The sequence below is a fragment of the Apium graveolens genome, unplaced genomic scaffold (genome assembly GCF_009905375.1).
Source record: "Apium graveolens cultivar Ventura unplaced genomic scaffold, ASM990537v1 ctg4718, whole genome shotgun sequence".
Classification (NCBI taxonomy): domain Eukaryota; kingdom Viridiplantae; phylum Streptophyta; class Magnoliopsida; order Apiales; family Apiaceae; genus Apium; species Apium graveolens.
The window spans coordinates 83265-102659 of record NW_027418658.1 but is presented as its reverse complement, the minus strand read 5'-3'; the positions used below and the strand labels follow the sequence as shown (position 1 = coordinate 102659).

Here is a 19395-nt window from a genome sequence, read left to right as displayed (position 1 = left end):
TTATATATTGAAGAAATAATCTATGCAAATTACAAGATTTTAACATCTGCTTTTTTCAGTGTTTTTCTAAGAGAAGATGCTCCCGCCTTAGCTCTTTTGAAAACCCTAATTCCTATTTATTAAGGACTACACTACTACTACTTGGTTTCTATATTACCAAGTTACAAGTCTTTCGAAACACTACATATTACAGTCTTTGAGGTACAACAAGCAAAATTTCTTCTTCATTCTTTTTCCTGTGAGCCATGATAAATTGGGTTAGATTTTATCTTGATGTGTTGGTTCGAATGCCCCTCCAATTTCTCATGCATGGAAATGGAATATTTCTTCTGCTTCATTATCGAATATTACATGCTCATTTTGTCTTGGATCCTATTTTTTAAACTAAGATCTTTAGTCAGCCCATGTTCTCTGTCATATTTGATATTTATGCTCTGTTTGGTGATTGTCAACTGCTATTTGTTACATTATCCATTGACAGTACATTTCTTAGCCGTAGATGAGCTGGTTCCCTAACCCTAGATGAACTAGTTCCGTAGCCGTTGAAAGTGTTCTTCCTTAGACATTGATTGTCTCACTTCATTTAAAACAGAATTTCATGGCATCGAGTATTTACAATTCGCCATCTTATTCTATTTATCCATTGAGTCAAAGATAACCATGGAATTAACAATTACAGTACTGGCTATCATCTGAGATCTACTTGAAAAATGCTACACATTCTTATCATTGATAAGCTGCTCCATCAACGGCTATCGAGCGGTAACTTAGCTGTTGGTGGTTACGCATACTTAACAAGATTTTGTGCTATATATTTTGTTCATCATCAAAAGTGTATATAATTCGTAACAGATTAAAATGACTTTTGACGTACCTAGCTCACTTATAACATGTGTGAAAGTAAATTTTGTTTGGTAGAGATATATGTTTGTGTTAATGTGCCTGATTCTTGAGAGTTGGCCTGAATTTACAGTTATTGCAAAGGCTGTGGTGTTATCAAAGTAGTTTGGAGTTTATTCCAACTACAAGCCATATTCAACAGATTAACCTTTGTCCATAAAAGTTGTGTACAACATCCTCCAACAACAGTGTCTTTATTCTCAGTAGTAGAGATTGACACAATATTAAGCTCTTTGCAAGCTCCAGATTCCAGTTTGTCTTCTAGATAGTGACAACTCCTATATAGATTCTTTCCTGTCATTTTTGCAAACTATACAGTTTATATCTAGACAACCAGTTAGATCAAACCCATAGTCTCTTAGTTATCAGTTTCCAAGAATTGATGATCCTTCGAGATATCTGAATGATTACTTTAAAGCTTCTGAGTAAGAATATACTGGAAAAAAGCTGAAGTATAAGCACAACAACTTATGGTAAATAAAATCTTTGGTGTGCTGTTAGTGTAAATATAAAATAAAACTAAATCAGCTTGTGTAACTGTTAAGATGAAAATATCCGCTAATTTACACGCAAGTATACGCGTTCGCAAGTAATAAAGAATTCTATCTAGTTCGTTCCCACAGAGAGTTGTTTAGGTTAAATTCAATTTATGCACTTATGCAACAATGGTATGGTTATTATTCAATGCTAAGATGATAACAAGTTGAGATGGTTTATAACTACGATTAACTAAAAGATTATACTAAATAACATTAACTCAGAGAATTGAGGTTGATTTACTTATATGACACAAACATGATATTCTAACTTCATTACTACTTCATTCAAAGTCATTGTTCTTAACCTTAGCATGCAATGGCGATGACAACGAATTAGATTACACGAAACTAGTAATCTCCAACTTTTGTTGTACGAATACCCTACTACGAGACATCCACAAAAGAGATAGAAGCTGAATAGACACCAATTATATTGAGACCCTATATGTCTATAGAATTTGACAACATAACGGTTTAGTGCACAATTTATCTATCATGATTACATAGGGCAAGTAATATGGTTAAAATTACCTACGAATCATGCATAATAAATACATGAACCTATGCTAGCATGGCAAGTTCTAAACCCCTATATTCACTTTTTTTTCAATAGAGATTAACACGCTATCTTATAAGTTCACGACGCTCATAAGACGAATAAGCATAACCAATACTAGGCACCACACACTAAGATATCGAAAAAAAATTAATTATTAAAATCCATAAGTAAATCCGCTAGAACCCCACGATAACGATTAGTTCATAACCGAACTCATAATCACCATGGGTTCCGATGAAAGCATGGTATAATAAACTAAGTCTTTATAAACTGGATAAATAATCAAAGTACGTAATCGAGAGTAATAGGTTCAACAAACAAGAAAACAGGCATCCAAGATTACAAATTAATTAAATAATCTCAAGTAAAAACAATCTTTTCTAATGCTTCATTGTATTTGTGCTCCTAGGTCTTCTAGCCGTCTTCTCCTTAAATAAGCAAAATAAAAAAAAACTGCATTGTAAATATGCAACTATATGAACTAAACTAGCATGAATATGCAACTAAATGGACACACACACAAACATATTCCTTAACTACCACCCCCAAAATTAAAATATTCAATATCCTAAGTGAAAGTAATAGTAATGAATTAGGCATACCTACTCGGAATCGGGAGCATCACCCTCCGCGGGTGGAGTGTCAGGAGGGGGTACACAACATCCTCACCAAAAACTGGCCACTGAATGTCAACTCCTGTGGCTCTGTAAGCTGTCCCCAACGCCTGGGTAAGGTCCTATACAAACCTGCTATGGATGTCATATATCACATCCATCCGCCTCATCAAGCACCTATACTGCGCTGAACCTAACCCAGCACTGTCCTCGACATCCTGCTGCTGCTGTGAAGAACCAGCCTCTCCCATCTGATGTCCCAAGCTGCTCTGCGGGCCTGAGTAGAACCACCAGCATAAGTCTGATCGGCTTGCTGGCCACCCGGCAAGTGATCATAGAAATAACTGTGCCCCTTCTCATCAGCCTTTCCCCCAAACCACTCATCCAAGATCCACATAGTCGCCCTGCAATATCCCCCACAACAACTTGGCACGATCCACAGTAACATCGTGCACATTTGAAGAAGGCATGATGTTCGCACAGATAAAAGAGTTCCATGCACGAGCGAACCTGTTCATGTAAGAGGCAGGAAAAGTGGCATACTCGTTTGACCCCTTCTTTAACTTCCAGTGAGTGTTTGGGACACACAACATCACAACAATCATGTCCAAGTCAAAATCCTCAGTCTTCGTCACCCAATCCTCCTGCTCCGACTGTCTCTCGGGCCGGTTAGTCACCCTCCGAATAGCCTCCACAGTATAGTCCACAGTCAACCCCCTAACCACTGAGTACTCGTTCTTATCCGCCTTCGCATTTGCGTAAAACTCGCAAACAACACTTATGGGCACAGCAGCAGGTGCCTCATAAAAAGAGACCTAACCCATCTCCAGAATCATCTCCAAAAGCTTATCATCCCTTCCCGATGGTAGAAAACCCCTATCTTTTGCTATGGGCTTCGATAGCAGCCTCATATACTCCGCTTCAGCCTCCGAAGTCACAAAACTAGGCCTCACACCCCAACACTTGAAGAATCGGTGCTGCTGCTGCTGACTTAAGTCTTTTATCTCTTGGGTGCCATTGAATTCGAATAAATTGAGAAGAAAGAAATATTTAAGAGAGATTTAGGTTGGAGAATTAAAAAAGTATGGTGGAGATGAATGTGTATAAGTGTATGTATATATAGGGATTAAACATAGGTTTGGAAAAGAAGTGGGAAAAGATTATGGAATTAGTGGGGGTAATGGGGTGTAAGAATTGATTTGAAGAAGGAATTATGGGAAGTGGAGGAGGTAAATTCGGCTGGGTGTTTGTTTTTTATTTGAATTTTTCATTTTTCTGATTTTTTTTCCAGGGGTGCAGCGCGGCCACGTGCTATCCGAGCGCGGATGCATAGTATGTCTGTCAAACCAATGCGGCCAACCCGCTTCCCAGCCCGGGCGCGCCATGCTTCTGTACTTTCAGTGCGGCCGCCCCGCCAAGCAGCGCGGGCGCGCCGTACTTCTGTAAAAATACCCTATTTTTTTCTGATTTTTCTGATTTTTTTCTCTTTTCTTCTGCTTTTTCTTCCTTCTATCTTCTACTAATGTATAACAAACTTGGGTTGCCTCCCAAGAAGTGCTTGGTTTATGTCACTAGCTTGACATAGAATCCCGAGATCAAGTGGACAACAAAACGGGACTAACCACCTCACGGTTTGCAGTATTTCCAGAATAATGCTTCAACCGTTGTCCATTCACCTTGAACGCTTTGCCTGGATCATTCTCAAAATACTCCACCGCTCCATGTGAAAACACAGTTTTGATAACAAATGGCCCTAACCACCTCGACTTCAATTTCCCAGGAAAAGGATGAAGACGAGAGTTGAACAAAAGAACTTGTTGCCCCGGGACAAATGATTTGAGCATTAAACCCCTATCATGCCACCTCTTGACTTTTGCCTCATACATTTTATTATTCTCATACTCTTGAAGTCGAAACTCATCGAGTTCATTCAATTGAAGCATCATTTTCTTACCAGCTACATCCATATCAAGGTTCAATTTCTTCAAATCCCAATAGACTTTGTGCTCTAGCTCCATTGGAAAATTACATCATTTACCATAAACCAATTGAAACGGAGACATGCCTAGCGGAGTCTTGTATGCTGTTCGATACGCCCAAACAGCTTCATCCAGCTTCAAAGACCAATCCTTTCTCGATGGACATACAACTTTCTCTAGAATACGCTTGATCTCTCTATTAGATACCTTAGCTTGACCATTAGTCTGAGGTTGGTAGGTTGTAGCAATGCGATGATTCACATTATATCTCTGCATCAGAGTAGTGAACTTGCGATTGCAGAAATGCGATCCCTCGTTACTGATTATGACTCTCGGAGTCCCAAATCTTGTGAATATCTGCTTGTGAAGAAAATTTAGCACTATCTTCACATCATTTGTCGACAAAGCCTTGACTTCCACCCATTTTGACACATAACCAACCGGCAAGAAGATATACTGATTATTGCAAGATGAGATAAATGGCCCCATAAAGTCAATTCCCCATACATCGAAGACCTCAACCTTGAGTAGCACATTAAGAGGCATCTCATCCCTCTTGGACATATTACCAACACGCTGGCAGCGATCACACTTCAAAACGAACCGATGCGCATCCTTAAAAAATGTAGGCCAAAAGAATCCTGCTTGAAGAATACGAGCTGCTGTCTTTTCTCCACCATAGTGGCCTCCATAAACAGTCGAATGACAGTCTCACAAGATACCCTCTATCTCGCTATACGGAATACATCCCCTGATGATTTGGTCAACTCCTTGTCGAAACAAAAAAGGCTCATCGCACGTGTACCACTTCACCTCATGAAGAAACTTCTTCCTTTGAGCAGAAGACAAGTATGGAGGCATAATATTGCTCACAAGGTAGTTCACAATGTCTGTGAACCATGGTTCTTCCTCTTGCACTCCAAACAACTACTCATCGGTAAAAGACTCATTTATCAATGTCTTATCCCGTGAAGTCACACTTGGATCTTCTAAACGAGAGAGATGATCAACGACTTGATTCTCAGTACCTTTCCTATCCTTGATCTCCAACTCAAACTCCCGAAGTAGAAGAACCCATCGAATTAATCTAGGTTTCGAGTCCTTTTTCGAGACGAGATAACGAATAACAGCATGATTAGTAAAAACTGTCACTTTCGTCCCAAGCAAATAAGATCGAAACTTCTCAAAACCATAGACAATGGCTAAGAGTTCCTTCTCATTAGTAATATAGTTCAGTTGAGCACCATTGAGGGTCTTACTAGCACCGTAGACCACATGAAATATATTGTTCTTCCTTTTCCCAAGAACTGCTCCAACTGCATAGTCACTTGCATCGCACATCATTTCAAAAGGCTCATTCCAATCAGGTGCAGTTATGACAGGTGTCGTGATCAAACTCTTATTTAAGCTCTCAAAAGCAGCTAGACACTCATCATCAAACTTGAAAGGGACATATTCTTCTAATAAATTGCACAACGGTTTAGAGATTTTAGAGAAGCCCTTGATGAACCGCCTATAGAAACCCGCATGACCAAGAAAGCTGTGAATCCCCTTAACAAAAATTGGTGGAGGAAGGTTTTCAATGACCCCCACCTTGGCTTTTTCCACCTCTAGACCTTTACTAGAGACCTTGTGCCCAAGAATGATGCCCTGTTGCACCATAAAGTGGCATTTCTCCCAGTTGGGAACCAGATTGGTCTCAACACACCTTTTAAGAACCACGCCAAGATTTTGCAAGCACTCGTCGAAAGAATCCCTGAACACAGAAAAATCATCCATGAACACCTCAACATTCTGACCAATCATGTCAGAGAAGATAGACATCATGCATCTCTGAAATGTGGCAGGTGCACCACACAACCCAAAAGAAACTCTCCTGAAAGGAAAAAGTACCAAATGGACAAGTGAAGGTAGTTTTTTCCTGATTTTCTGGAGCGATGCAAATCTGATTATAACCCGAATAGCCATTCGGAAGACAATAATATTCATGCCTAGCCAACCTATCAAGCATCTAATCAATGAAAGGAAGAGGGAAGTGATCCTTCCTCATGGCATTGTTCATCTTCCTCTAATCCATGCAAACTCTCCACCTCATGACTGTTCGAGTAGGAATGAGCTCATTCTTCTCATTAGCGACCACAGTGATACCTCATTTCTTCGGCACACACTGAACTGGACTCACCCAAGAACTGTCAGAAATAGGATAGATGATCCCTGCATTTAGCCACTTGATAATTTCCTTCTTCACAACCTCTTTCATTATCGGATTTAGCCTTCTTTGTTGCTAAACAGTTGGCTTACTTCCTTCCTCTAGCAAAATTTTGTGCATGCAATAAGAACGGTTGATTCCCTTGATATCTGCTATAGTCCATCCAATTTCCGATTTGAACTCTCTCCGAATTCTCAAGAGCTTTTCCTTATCATTACCTGAAAGGGTAGATGCAATAATAACAGGCAAAGTAGATGCATCGCCTAAAAATGCATACCTCAAGTGTTCAATCAATGGTTTAAGCTCAAGTGTAGGAGCTTCATCAATAGAGGGCTTGAGACGCCCCTCGACATTTTTGAGTTCTAACATTCCAAGAGATTCAAAGGGCAGATCCAACCATCGCTTCCAAGGAGAAGCATTCATATACTGCAACTGCTCATCACCTTCATCATCTTCACTATTTGAATTCCCCAACAAACCATTCTCTAAGGCATCAGACCTTAGCATTTGATCAAGTTCTGAAGTAACCACAGAATCGACCAATTCCACTTTTAAGCACTCCTCATTATCATTAGGGAATTTTATGGCATTGAATACATTAAAAGTCACATCCTGATCCATTACTCACATAATGAGCTCACCATTCTACACATCAATCAAGGTTCGGCCAGTAGCTAGGAATGGTCTTCCCAAGATTATGGGAATCTTTTTATGCTCCTCGAAATCAAGAATTACAAAGTTCGCAGGAAAGAAGAGTTTGTCCACCTTGACCAAGACATCCTCCACAATGCCTCGTGGATATGTAATAGAATGATCGGCCAACTGCAAGGACATATAAGTACGCTTAAGATCACGTAAATCCAACTTCTTGAAGACAGACAACGGCATCAGATTGATGCTAGCTCCCAAATCACCTAAACACTTGTCGAATGACAAGTTTCCGATAGTGCAAAAAATAGTGAAGCTTCCAGGATCTTTAAGCTTTGGAGGCAACTTTTGTTATGATATAGCACTGTATTCCTCCGTAAGAGCAACGGTCTTTAAGTCATCGAGCTTCGCTTTTCTAAAGCGAATACCTTTCATTAACTTCGCGTAGCTAGGCATCTGTTCAAGAGCTTCAACAAAAGGTATGTTGATATGAAGTTTCTTGAACACCTCCAAAAACTTAGCAAACTGCTTATCCAAATTTTGCTTCTGCAGCCTTTTAGGAAAAGGAGGTGGAGGATAGACCCGTTTCTCCCCTGTATTACCCTCAGGAGGAGTGTGTTCCACAGTTTTCTTCTTTGGTTCCACTTCTTCTTCCTTCTGCATATCTTCTTTAACCACAACTTCATCTTCTTTAACTTGAGCTTTTTCTTGGCTTGCAACCTTCCCAGACCTCAATGTAATTGCCTTAACCTGCTCTTTTGCTTCCTTCTTTCCTGGAACTTCTGTGTCACTACGGAGTGTACAAGGTTGTCGATTCAACAAAGCATTGGCAATCTGCCCAATTTGATTCTCCAAGGTCTTAATAGAAACCACTTGGCTCTTTCACATGAGCCTCAACTCCTCCAATTCATATTTTTCATTAGATTGTTGCAGTTGGAGTTGTTGTCTTCGTGCGTATTGCGGTTGTTGAAAACCAGGAGGGTTGTATTGTTTTGATGCATACTGCTGATAAGGCTATTGCACCGGATTCTGAGTGTTGCTCCAGCTAAAGTTAGGATGATTGCGGTTGTTGGGATGATAGGTGGCTGGAACTGGTAGCTGCGATCTATGGAAGTTGCTCACGAATAGAGCTGATTCACTAGAAATAGCACACTGCTCCATCTCATGTGCACCAAACACTAGTGATTTGATTAACCCCATAATTAGCCAAAGAATCCACCTTCATCGTCAAAGCCTTACGCTGAGCAGCTATAGCAGTAGCTGCATCTACATCTAGAATTCCCGCTACCTTGACTTGAGTTAGTCTTTGAGAAGGGTTCTGGTATTCATTAGCAGCCATCAGTTCTATCAAATTATAAGCTTCATCGTAGCTCTTAGCCCATAAGGCTCCACCTGATGCTGCATTAAGCATGGGTCTAAAAGTCTCACCCAAACCATATAAAAGAAGTTTATAATCATCTAGTCAGGCATCCCATGATGAGGACACTTTCTAAGCATCTCCTTATAATGATCCCAAGCTTCACATAAAGACTCTCCCGATTACTGCGCAAATTGAGTAAGAGCATTCCGAACTGCAACTGTCTTCGCCATAAGAAAGAATTTAGTAAGAAACTTCTGAGTAAGATCTTCCCACTTGGTGATAGAGCCTGGTGGTAGAGAATGCAACCAACACTTAGCTTTATCCCTCAGAGAGAATGGAAAAAGCCTTATCTTTATAGCATCTTCAGACACGTTGTTGAATTTTAAAGTCTCACAGATCTCAATGAAATCTCTAATATGCATGTTGGGATCTTCCGTTGGAGAACCCTTAAACTGGACTGAGTTCTGCACCATCTGAATCATACTAGCCTTGATTTTAAAAGTGTTAGTCACGATGGCTGGTCTGACAATGCTAGACTGAATATCATCGATCTTTGGTTGAGAGTAATCCATCAAAGCCTTCAGATTCGCTTCTGATTCTTCCATTGCAATAACAGCTTCTTCTTAACCTTTCTCCTCTTCTACAAGAATTTCTTCTTCTACTAAAACTTCTTCCTCCATTTTATCCAGTGTTTTCTTTCGAGATCGAGAACGCGTTAGCATAAACGCTCTCTAGAGTACCTGAAAAAGAAAGAAGTAAACAAGTAAGTAAAATATCCGAGTCAGTGAACTTTAACGACTAGTGATGTCAAGCATATAAACTAAAAATTGTGATGTGTTTTCATGGTCAGCAGCTGATATTCCAGGCATAGACCCAGAATTGATCACTCATAAGCTGAATGTGAATCCAAATTGAAAGACTGTGAAACAAAAGAAAATAAGCTTTGCTCTAGAGAGGCAAGAAGCTATCAAATAGGAAGTAGAGAAGCTCTTAGAGGCTGGTTTCATTGAAGAGATTCAGTTTCCGGAATGGTTAGGAAACACTATAATGGTGAAGAAGGCAAATAGAAACTGATCTAAATGATGAATGCCCAAAGGATTGTTTCTCGTTGCCAAGGATAGATACATTGATAGATGCTACTGCTGGACATGAGATGCTGAGCTTCATGGATGGATTTAGTGGATAAAATCAAATCAAAATGCACAAGGACGACATCCCAAAGGTATCATTCATCACTGACTTTGGTGTTTATTGTTATCTTGTTATGGCATTTGGTCTCAAGAATGCAGGATCCACCTATCAAAGGTTGGTAAATAATATTTTTAAGGATCTTATTGGCAAGACCATGAAAGTTTATGTCGATGACAAGTTAGTCAAGAGTCTAGTAAAGACTGACCATATAACTCATTTGAGGGAACTTTTTGAGGTCCTGAGATATCACAAGATGATGTTAAATCCTGCAAAGTGTGCTTTCGGAGTGGGATCTGGAAAGTTTTTGGGATTGATGGTCTCCAAGAGAGGAATCGAGAAATCGAGGCCAATCCCGATAAAATAAAGGCAATCCTGGACATGGAGCCACCAAAAATATCAAAGATGTTCAAAAGCTCACTGGAAGGGTTGCTGCATTAGGGCGATTCATCTCCAAGGTTGGGGATAAGTGCTTGTCGTTCTTCAAGTCCTTGAAGAAGGTTAAGGATTTTATATGGAGTGAGGAAAGCTAGAAGGCTTTCGAAGAATTAAATAAATATATGGCCTAGGCCCCGTTGTTGTCCAAGCCAGCTTTGAATGAAGTTTTATACTTGTACTTGGTTGTTTTAGAGAATTCCTTGAGCGTTGTATTGATTAAGGAGGAACTTTAAATCCAGAAACCCGTATACTATGTTAGCAAAATTCTGCATGGAGCTGAGTTGAATTATTCAACTATTGAGAAGTTTGCTTTAGCCTTGGTAATGGTTTCAAGAAAATTGCATCCTTAATTTCAGGCTCATCAAGTTAAGGTGCTAACAAATTAGCCCCTGAGAAATATTATTCGTAGTCTCAAGGCTAGTGGGAGGCTGACCAAGTGGGCAATAGAGTTGGGAGAATTTGACATCAAGTACAAGCCACAAACGGCAATAAAAGCCCAGACATTGGCTGACTTCGTGGTGGAATGTACCATACCCAACCAAGAAGTCGGGGGGCAAGAAGATACTATACCTCCAAACACAGAAGATAATAAAGGAAAGGATAATGAGGATGATAAGGAGAAGGAATATTGGGTTCTCTATTTCGATGGAGCATCAAAAACAAATTCAAGTGTAGCAGGGTTAGTCTTGAAAAGCTCCGATAGGTTCTTGATTGAATACACTATGAAGTAAGACTTCCCAACCAAAACCAATAAAGCAGAATATGAGGCTTTGATAGCTGGCCTCGGCCTAGCAGGGACACTAAGAGTCAAGAACTTGAAGGTCTGTGGAGACTCAAAGTTGGTCATATCCCAGGTGAAGGGAGAGTTTGAGGTAAGGGATGATACGATGGCTAAGTATGTACGCCTAATAAGAGCTGTGATGACCCAATTCGATGAATGCAATGTTGAGCACATCCCAAGGGAGGAAAATGCTAAGGCAGATGCATTGTCAAAGTTTGCTTCATCTGAGATAGAGGAAAGTTCAGGAAGTGTATATTTCCGTGTTCTGAAGACACAGAGCATTGATGTTAAGCTTATAGCTCCTATAGGGCTGGGGGCGTCATGGATAGATCCCATTAAGGCCCATATTCAAATCGGTTGGTTGCCAAATGATGTGACCGAAACCCGAAAGTTGGCTGTTCGAGACTGAGATACTCCTTGATCGATGGGATTTTATAAAAAAGATCTTATGTGGTTCCTTACTTAAGATGTCTCAGGCCCAATGAAGTACGCTTGGCTCTTGAAGAAGTACACGAAAGTATCTGGGGGGAAGAGCATTGGCTCATAAAAAATCATTTAGGCTTCTATTGGCTGGAGATGATGGTCGATGCTAAAGAGTATGTGAAGAAGTGTGATCGCTATCAGAAATATGCACCTGTCGTTCGACAACCCCCCGAAATTCTAACCTCTATCAACTTTCCCATCCCCTTTGCATGTGGGGAATGAATATACTTGGGCCTTTCCCCATGGTCACGGCACAAAGGAAGTTCCTGATTGTAGCCATTGATTATTTTACTAAATGGATTGAAGCCAAACCTTTGGCCAAGATCACGACTAAGCAAGTTGCACAATTCCTGTGGGAAAACATCATGTGTCGGTATGGAATTCCCTGCATCCTAGTCACAGATAATGGAACACAGTTCAACAATGAGGAATTGAAGAAGTATTGTGAGGAGAATGAAATTGAGTTATGATTTACCTCTGTGGCTCACCCACAAGCCAATGGGCAAGCGGAAGTGGAAAATAGAATAATCCTGGATGGACTAAAGAAGAGGATCGAGACGTCAAGAAATAACTGGGTGGATGAAATACTCCCGATTCTATGGGCCTATAGGACTATTTGTAGAGTCACCACTGGAGCAACTCCCTTTATGTTAGCATATGGGGCAGAGGTGGTTGTTCCTGTGGAGATATCACATTCGTCTCCCAGAATCCAAGCTTTTAATGCTGAAGAAAATGAGGAGGGGCAGAGATTAGCCCTGGATCTAATTGATGAAATATGAAATGAGGCACATGCAAAGATAGTGGAATATCAGAAAAAGCCTTCGTTCTATTACAACCTAAGAGTTAAGGAAAGGTTCTTCAAGCAAGAAGACTTGGTTCTGAAGAAGGTGGAAGCTTCCGATGTTGGGCAGAAAGGTAAACTTGGCCCAAATCGGGAAGGACCATATAAGGTCAAAAGTGTCCAAGGAAGAGGAACCTACAAGCTGGAGACTATGGATGGTTTTGAAGTCCCAAGAACCTGGACGCGCACTATGTGTAAAAAGGTTGAGCACGATTCTCACTTGTCGATATGACAAGTAGGTTTAAAAGCACCTTGAAGCTTTGCTTGCTTATGATTTTTATAAATTTGATAGAAGATATGTTTTAGTTTTATCAAGGTTGAACCCATCTTGTGTAAGGTGTCAAAAGTACCAAGTTATAATGAAAAGCGTTCAGTTTGATCTAGCTTATTAGATTGTTATATTGTTAAGGATAAAACCAAGTTATAAACTTGAGTTTGGAAACTCAGAAAGTTGGACTATGATTGAATCACTAAGAAAAATGAGTAAAAATAACCAAAGTCAATTATAACGCTTACGAATGTCTGAAGAAAAGAGAAATACATAATGCCAAGAAGTTGGGCCTTGGAAGGCTCAGATTCTTGAGAGCCACGGTCTGAAGTCTCCTCGGACGTCTCCCGAGTCGGTCCCTCGTAAGTTTCTTCAGAAGTCTCTGCAGAGGTCTCCTCGGAACTACCCTCAGATGCCTTGGATGCTGGTTTTGGGGGCTCTTTTACCCTGGCCTTCTTTATAACAGGCTCAACCTCTTCCTCAAAAGAAGATTCCTCCTCTACAGAGCTGGATTCAGGCTCCTTCCTCTTTTGGCCTTGCCCCTGGTTTCCTGATGGCACTCTGACTGGGGACGCTGAAGTGTCATCCTTAATAAGATCAACGAGCTTGTCAGACACGCCTCCAAGTATTGGGACCTTTACAGGGCAAGGGAATGGAGCTTGCTCAAGAATCTCAGGAAACTCCTCCTGGATAGCCTCTACAACAGCGACCCATCGTTCCTTATAGCTGACTGGGTGAAGAAGGGCATCATGCTCTACCAGTAAGTCTTTGAACTCTTGTGTATCGATCCATCCATCAAAGGCTTTGTCCTTCTGAGCCTTAAGGACCACAATCTCAGCCCAGGCCATTTCGAGATCAGAAGTGGAGGAGGCAAGTTGGTCTTTGAGAGTCTCTATTTGCTGGTTAACCTCCTCCAGTTTCTTGTTTGTATCCTCCAGGCTAACCTTCCAAGCCTTAGCTTGGTGAATCGTCCTTTGGAAATGGACGTTCGCCTACAAGAGATAAAGAGAAAGTAAGAAATAAGGAAAATTATGACAGAAAGCTATGGATAATGAAAGAAAAAAGACGTACCGTCGCCAAGCCCTGAGCACCGAAAAGCTCGTTAGCCTCCAAGTCCTGTTGGAGGACAAGATCATGATAGTCTACTGGGGAAATAGAATGCATGGACCATTCAATGGCAAGTTTTGTATTGCCAACAATCGAGTCCTTTCCCCAGATTCCCCAGGCAGGTTGGAAGAAATCCCCTAGTTTCTGTTTTGTATGCAAGGGTTGGCTGGGGCCTTCCTCATCTCCTTCCTTTGCCTGAAGAAGGAACTCCGGGAAATGATCCCCCAGGCGCGGGTCCTTGAAGACCTTTTCGGCGCGCTTCATCCTGGTCGTTTCCAAGTCTTAAGGCTTGATAGCCTCTTCGATCCTCTCAGCTACTGTAACGATTAAGTAAAGTGGATTGAGAAAATAATAGAGTAAAAAAATGAAATGAGAAAACCGAAGACAACTAGAAAAGGAAGAAAACATACTTTTTTTAGGAATGGGAGAAAGGCCACGTTCCACAAGAACGGTCTCTCTGATGAGATCCCAAGAGTGTGATATCCCATTATCCTGGGTAAGGAGGTTGAAGGCCTTGGTCTCCTCCTTAGTTAAAACAATGTCATTCAGGCTCCCGCCCACGGCTTGCCCAAAGGATGAGCGAAAGAGAGTCCCTCAGTCGCCGCCTTCCCAGAGTACATAAATAAATTCTTTTTTCCACCCCAAGTTGTTGTCGGGGATGGATTTCTCATTCACTATATGAGGGACAGTGGGGCGCTTGTTCAAAGAAACCCACCCCGAATTCTTGTCAGGGCTGTTCTTGAACTGAAATTTTTTTCTAAATACAGCGACCAAAGTAGGGACGTTGTGCTTGGCGCATTGCGATAAGTAGCAAAGAATCAACCTCCAAGAGTTTGGAGGGAGTTGGCAAGGGCTGATGCCCACATCAGCTAGTAAAATCGGGATAAAAGGATGGAAAGGGAGTCTGATACCTGCCCTTAAAATGTCCCTAAAGATGCATAAAGCATCTTTCTTCCAGTGACACGCCCTGTTGACCAGACCCGCAAGGACCAACTTGAAGGGCTCCCTAATCTTGAAGAAAGATCTCATCTTATCCAACTCCTTTGCATCCCGGAAAATGCTAATGTGATCATGCGCATTCAGGTGCGCGTCGGACGGATACTCATCCCCTCGGGCATTGATCATATAAATTAAAGAGGTGTACTTTGACCAAATGGGGAACTCATTGGATTTCTTAGCCACATTCATTTTGGCCAAACGGGACATTCTCTTATCTGCCATCTGAAAAGGGCGGAAAAGAAAACAGTTTTAGGAACAAACTTTATGCAAAGGCGTACTTGAAAATAAATATACGAAAGAGGCTATTTACCTGAAATAATGCCGAAGTCTGGTTTGGAAAAGCCTGAAAGTTCAAAGCTTGAAAACTCTGACCTACGGTTATACTTTGACCTCCAAGAATTTTGAGAGAAGAAGAGAGAAAGAATTTGGAAATGAGAAGTGAGAAGTGAGTGACTCTACTCACTCCTTTATAGAGGCAGAAAAAGGGAAGATGAAAGGGCAAAAAGCCCATTAAGCTGCAGGCCCAAAGAAAAAGCCCTAATTCTGGAATTTTCCAGAATATCTTTGAAAATTATTAAGTTCTGGAACTTTCCAGAATATCCTCAATAATTCTTAAGGCCCATGTCAAAGCCCAAATCCAAATAGGGCTTGGAAAAATAGAGGTCCAAGTTTAGGCCCAAATCCAAATAGGATTTGGAAACATAGAGGCCCAAAATAAGGCCCAAATTCAAATAGGACTTGAAAAATAGAGGCCCAAATTTAGGCATAAATCCAAATAGGATTTGGAAAAAAGACGCCCAATTCAAAGCCCAAATCCAAGTTAGATTAGGAAAAGCCCAATAAAACAAAAAGACCAGGATTGAGGTCAAGTTTGAGGTCGTAAATCATGTTCGAATTCTTTCGAATTTGAACATGAGCCGGAAAAACTCCCATAAAAAAGACCAGGATTGAGGTCAAGTTTGGGGTCGTGAATCCTGTTCGAATTCTTTCAAACAGGAGCCAGAAAATCACCCATAAAAAAGACCATGATTAAGGTCAATTTTGAGGTCATGAATCCTGTTTGAATTCTTTCGAACAGGAGCCAAAAAAACACCCATCAAAAAGTCCAAGATTGAGGTCGAGTTTGAGGTCATGAATCCTGTTCGAAAGAATTCAAATAGGATCCAGAAAAACACCCATTAAAAAAACCAGGATTCAGGTCGAAATCTTGGTCATGGACAAGCTCGAAACCTTTCGAAAAGGAACAAAAATTGTCATGAATTTCGACCAAGACCCAGGTCGTAAACTCGACTAAGATCCAGATTGAAATCCTGGTCATGAATCCTAGTCGAAATTTCACGAGTAGGAGTCAAATGGTGGCATGAAATTCGACCGGGACCCTAGTCGTCAACTCGACTAGGAACCAGGTCGAAATCCTGGTCGTGGATCCTAGTCGAAGTTCCACGAGCAGGAATCGAAAAATGGCCAAAATATCGACCATGATCCAGGTCGTGAATTTGACTAGGATCCAGGTCGAAATCCTGGTCATGAATCCTAGTCGAAATTCTTCGACCAGGACCCAAGAACTGGCCCAAAGTACGACCAGGATCCCGGTCGAATTTTCGACTAGGATCCTAGTCGAAAAAAGGCTAAATTTTTTTAAAAATTTCTGAAAAATCCCAGAAAAGTTAGGGAAAATTTGAAAATAATTTCAAAAACTATTTTTGACAAGATATTCTTGGAATATTATTGAGTATTAGAATATTCTTGAGAATTAGGAAAAAAATCCCATAAATTAAGGGAAAATTCCTGAAAAATACCAGAAAATTCCTAAAAAAAAGGGAAAAAAGGTAAGTTCCCATAATATTATTGTAGGGAAGTTCTAAAAACAACCCTAAATCCGTGAGCAAGGCGAATTGCTGTAAATGTGTAGGTCGCTCCACACTTTACGTAAAAACGATACCCTGAAAGGGAACGAATAAACTTAACTTCTGCGAAATCTTTCACAGTTTCCGAGAAGTTGGGGGGCAAATGATAGGGAATGAAGTAAACCTTGATTTCTTAATTAATATCGCATTAATTGTATTAAAATTGGGTTGGTTGTTAAGCCCATTAGAAGAGGCCTAGGACCCTTGATATGGGACTAAAAATAGCCTATGAATATTATTAATGTTGGAATTAATTAGACCTGATGCGGTCCAATAACGAAGCCCAGTTAGAAAGGGCCCAAAACCCTGAATATTGATTAATTTCATAATTAATTAATAGGGGAGAAATCAGATGTTAAGATGAGTCCCAATGAGGACATAAATCCTTGTAGAGTAGTCTCCAAGGGACCTAATAGGATAAGGAATCAATTTCCTACTTCCTAGGACTCCAAAGTCCATTCTAATTCTGAGACTTGCCCACCAAGTCTCCTAGATCTAGTCCAATTCAAGGACCCTCAACATCTATATAAAGGGACCCACCCCATCAATCAAAACTACATTTTTGGCTTGATTATCTAACTCACAGAGATACGTAGGCATCTCGTAAAGGTAGAGTTAAGCTACGAAACACGAGAGCAGCCATTAAAGGCCTTGAGCTCCCGAACCTTAGTAATAAATACAACAATTAATATACCCTGAGTTTTTATCCATAACATTTGGCGCCGTCTATGGGAAAGCATAACAACCATTGTGAGAACACGGAGTGGAAACAACACCCTTGGAAGTACACCGACTGCGACAACCCAAGCGATTTTGTCAACAGTGGAGGTACCTCCACATTCAACCTATGCCGCCACTCAAGGAGGAGCCCAGGTAGGGGCAACTGAACCTCAAGGGACGATTCCCCCGACTCCTCATGGGACGAATCCCCAACTTTAATAGCTGCATACACCTGTGAATTCTCGACCCGTTAGGTATGAGTATTCAACTATTGCGACCACTAACCCCCTTATGGGATGACCCTTTACCTCGAGGTTGGAGGAAGTGGACATGCTAGACGGAGTGAAGCACCGGGGCAAACACCCCCTACATACAAGGTTTGGCACCTATCCCTGAGGATCAGGAATTTTCTGGTCCTTATACTGAGAGAGATTCCGAATCTTCGGATGATGAAGTGGCCCCAAGAAGGAGATGTGCTGGCAAAGAGCCGATGCCTGATGGTAACCAACATCCTAGGAGCACCCGAGGGATGAATCCCCAAGAAGTGCAGGAGAGAATCAGGGTTCACGAGGCTGAGATTCAAAGTATGAAGCGCGACTTGGAGGTGCACCAGGCTCCTAGACCCCCACTACCACCTAGAGGGAGAAATCCTCCCCCAATCATAGACCTGGATGATCCGTCAGAAAGAAGGACTATAGTCCCAAGAGCTGATCTAAGCAATCTTCTTCCCCTTGGATATCTTGATGATTCTACTCCACCATTCACTGAAGAGATAATGAGTGCCCATATCTCAAGGAAGTTCAAGATGCCCACTATCAAAGCTTATGATGGCACTGGAGATCCCGCTAACCATGTCAGAACGTTCTCTAATGCACTGTTGTTGCAGCCCGTGAATGATTCTATTAAGTGACGGGCCTTTCCTCAAACCCTGTCATGAATTGATCAAAGATGGTATAGCTGTTTGCCTCCGAATTCTATTGGGTCTTTCAGAGAGTTAATTCAGGCTTTTATTAAGTAGTTCATCAGTGGGAGAGTACAATAGAAAAGCTCAGCATCCCTCATGAGCATTTTGCAAGGAGCAAAAGAGTCCTTGAGAGACTATCTGAATCGTTTCACCAAGGAAGCCTTGAAGGTCCCGGATCTTGATGACAAGGTGGCTATGATAGCACTGCAGCAAGGAACTAGGGACGAGTTCTTCAAGATGTCGTTGGCAAAGCGCCCTCCTGAAAACATGTTACAACTCCAAGATAGGTCCGGGAAGTACATCAAAGCGGAGGAGACCATGAGGAAGACAGTAGTAAGTAATGAGCCCACTGGAGCCAAGAAGTGGAAAACTGATCTAGAGTATATTGCTAAGGACAAGTATCCTAGAACCGAGCAAAACACTGACTCGACCCCGAAGAAGGGAGGACCTGGGTAAAAGTTCACTGAATATGTTAAATTAAACGCTCCTATAAGCCAGATCTTGATGGAAATTGAGAAAGATAGAGATATTCGTTGGCCTAAACCCCTGAAGGCTGATCCCATCAAGCTAGATATGAGCAAATATTGTAGATTTTACAAGGATGCTGGCCATGACACCGATGAGTGTAGAAAATTGAAATATGAAATAAAGTATCTTATTCGAAAAGGAAGGTTGAGTAAGTACACTAGAGATGGAAGAGATAGGAATAACAATGGGAGAAGGAACTTTGATGATCGTAGGAGGGAGCAAGACGATCAGGGGTGAAATTCCCAGCCTAGGGGACCGGTGATAAATGCAATCTCTGGAGGACCGCGACCCCAAGGGCCTGTGATAAATAACATCTTTGGAGGACCGACTGCTGCTGGTTTATCCAAGAACTCAAGGAAAGCA

General features: G+C 41.2%; 1 non-coding gene across 1 annotated transcript; it reads left to right on the top strand.

Moving 5' to 3' along the window:
* Positions 1-8916: 8916 nt before the first annotated feature.
* On the top strand, positions 8917-9021 carry LOC141702176 (small nucleolar RNA R71). Its single transcript, XR_012567049.1, has one exon. It is a non-coding gene; the product is annotated as a small nucleolar RNA R71 (small nucleolar RNA).
* The last annotated feature ends 10374 nt before the right edge of the window (positions 9022-19395 follow it).